A 3,389-nucleotide genomic window follows, 5' to 3' on the forward strand; every position below is an offset into this window, starting at 1 on the left:
TAAGGTCGTACTCGAGACTCAAATGGTATATGGATACAAGCAAACGAAAACGTATGTGCCTAATGCTGAGGATTTAAAGCAAGCAAATTTGGATGAAGTACATTGTTTAGCTTCTGCAATATTCCGGACGTAATAAGATTTATTATACCATCCGACGTTGTATCGGTCAGCAGATTGAAGCAGAAAGAGATAAACCTTTGGATTGAGATAATTATTTTCTGTTTCGCAGTGGAAACGGAAAGATATTACTTTGGATTATGTGTACAAGCTTCCTTGTACACAAGATGGTTATGATCGAATTTGAAGTGATAGTTGGTCAATGTACCAAGTTAGTACAATTACTCCAGTGCTGAGTAATAACTTTTTCCCAGACAGGGCAACGGTACTTAATGTATTTTGTGTTCGATGCGTTGTCGCTAGGTGGCAGAGTCGTCACATGAGATTCTAGTGCAACTATTGAGAATTAAATTGGATTCGACTTGATAAGGAACCAAGGACGACTTTGGATTGGAAAAAAGAAGGTCCTAAGAATTAAGACAGAGTAAGTAGTAAAAGCTTTGTGAAGGAAATCATTCAGTAGAAAATTACATGGGAGACAGAAGAACGGATGAGAGTTATGTATCCGAGACTATTTTATGAGTTTTGATGTTCTGGTTGGTGATTGGAATTTCGGGGACGAAATTCTATAAGGAGGGGAGATTGTCACAGCCCGTCCCGGAATTATTAATTCCGAGGACGTGAGATGACCAATGTGACCTTAAACGGGATTAAGGTGTGTAAATGTATGACATTTGTTTTACTTTAAGATCCTAAACTAGGGTTAGATTTATATTTGTATGTGTTAATTTGTGCTTGGACTTAGGTAGGGCCTCCTACCCTGAATTCCCTCCCTAAAACCCGTAACCTTTCTTCTCTCTTCTTCTTTCATTCCAGACTCTCTCTCTCTCTTATTCTTTTCTGAAAACTCTCTCATTCTCTCTCTTACTCTCGAACTCACGGCAACCACCAAGAACCACCACAATCTTGTACCAACGTTCCATTTAAGACCACCATCGTGATCCTGGGGACTTCACGAGCACGGGGATACCAATTTCAGGTGAGTTTCACTTCGAAAACCCTAGTTCTAAAGTTGCCGTGAGATGACACTGTTCATGAGCTTTGAATTGGTTACGTTTTAGGCTAAAACAAGATCACAGAGAGTTTATTAAGGTCCCAAGGAAGCTCGGAGTGCTTCGTTGGAAGTTTTTGGACGTAAGAACACGGAGATCGACAAGTTCAAAGTTTGGCCGGAGCTTTCGAGGCGTTTTCCGGCGAATCCCCGGCGAGTTAGGAGTCGAGGTAGGTATAAATCTCTTCGTCTCGTCAAGTACTACAACTTTCCTTTTTGTTTCACTCAATTTCGTTGAGTATTGAAGAAGTTATACTCATTTGAAAAATACCCAGTTTCCGGCGACCTCCGAGGCTTTCGAGGAATTTTCCGGCCAAACCACGGCGAACTAGGTGTTGTGCAAGGTACCATTCTCTTTGTCTCTTCAAGGGCTACAACTTTCGTTTTTGAATCACTTGATTTCGTTGAGAAATGACAAAGTTATGGCAATTTGAAAAACTGCCCGGAAAACGGCCGCCGGAAAAACCAGTCCGGCGACCCAAGGAAGAAGAAGGTGCTACAGTAAAAATAAAAAATAAAAATAAAATTATTTTAAAAATATGTCGACGTCCGTGACGTCGAGTAGATCACTGTGGTATATTCATATACCTAAATTGAACACCGTATGAGAAAGTTATTGAGGATTGTTGGTTAGGTGTTCAAATAACGTTTTATAGTTTTCACATTTAGGTGAAAATGTGAATTGATGATCCGACCGTTGGATCGTCACCAAACTTTGATACGTTGTAATACGTAATATTTGAGGATTATTGGAACTTACGGATTGGGAATCCGAGTTACGGATCTTCCGGAATTGGAATTGTAAGTCCATAATATAAAATGTTAACCGTCACTTAGTTTTGGAAATTGACGGAGACCCGACCGTTGGATGGTAATGAAATTTTAGGATGTTGTCCTAGAGGTATAATGTGGACCTCTGGAAGTTATGGATTTAAAATCTGAGTGGCAGATCTTCCGGATCGATCAACGTAGTGACGTATTTTATATAAGTTATGTATTCTATCGATATGAATTCTGAGCCTGGATTTGATTACTATTCTAGGCGGCGATCGTCATGACGCCTTGATGTGTGGTGCTAGGGAGTTTTTGGACGAACTCCAGGTGAGTGGGCAGTTTTGTTTTCCGTATATATATATACTTGACGTTTCCCAGAAATTGAATTGAAATGAAAATATGTTTAAAATGAAATGCATATGAGTTATGTGGAAAAACGGGAAGTGAAATACCATGCATAGAATTGATATGAAAAGTATATAGAAATGTGAGTTGAAATGCCATGCATGAATTAATATATGATGCATATGTATGAATTGGTGCGGTGGACGCACAGGTAAGAATTGATTTATGATGCATATGTATGAAATGGTGCGGTGGACGCACAGATGAGTATTTAATTACTGTTATGATGATGATGATATATATTGAGCTCAAATCCTGCACCATGGTTTAGTGCTTATAGTATTCACCGCATCGCACGCTCGCCTTGGATCCAAGTAGATGCTAGTCGTACAGTCCACGCGGAGTGGGTACGACAGACCAGTCGCGAGAGTGTTAGTGAGATTCCGACTGGTGGGTGACCTTAGATTATGTGCACAGATGATTTATGAGAAGCACTAGAGCGTAACTTGCGTGCAGAAGGCCGGACGGGTCACAGAGGTGACTCCGGTAGAGTGATAATGATAGATTTTGAGCTCTAGGTTCAACCGTACAGGGCTATTAGAGGGCCTACGGTTGATTACTTTCTTGCACCTGATATGATTATGTTGATGCATTCATACCTTATTACTGTTGAGATGATGTGGCATGGCATAATTAATATGAGAAATGTTGAGATGATGTGGCATGGCATAATTGTTATGAAAATGTTGAGTTAACGACTTGAAGTCTTGAGAATATATATGTATATTTATATTTTACATTTCTGGGAAAGTATACAGGTTTTACGGAGAGGGGTTACAACGTTTTGAGAAATGTTTGGATTTGGAAAAAGAATTGTTTTACTGACCCACTCAATTTTGGTTTTGCGCCCCTCCAGGTTCAGGAATCACAAAGGTGTGGTGACTACGAGGAATTCGACGGTGTTCTGACAGATTGGACAAAATTAGGACTCACCTTCGGGTGTATCAACTTATAAATTGTATCTTAAAGCTTCCGTACTGTGCAAATGGTTACGTCACTCTCACGTGACGGCCAACATGCCCTCCTTCGGGACGGGGTGTGT

The 3,389-nt window shown here is 40.2% G+C and overlaps 1 long non-coding RNA gene across 1 annotated transcript; it reads left to right on the top strand.

Moving 5' to 3' along the window:
• Positions 1-211: 211 nt before the first annotated feature.
• Positions 212-3,389, top strand: LOC139192374 (uncharacterized). Its single transcript, XR_011576513.1, has 5 exons — positions 212-1,096; positions 1,179-1,338; positions 1,444-1,512; positions 2,211-2,269; positions 3,204-3,389. It is a non-coding gene; the product is annotated as an uncharacterized lncRNA (long non-coding RNA).

Source organism: Malus domestica, chromosome 15 (genome assembly GCF_042453785.1).
Source record: "Malus domestica chromosome 15, GDT2T_hap1".
NCBI lineage: Eukaryota > Viridiplantae > Streptophyta > Magnoliopsida > Rosales > Rosaceae > Malus > Malus domestica.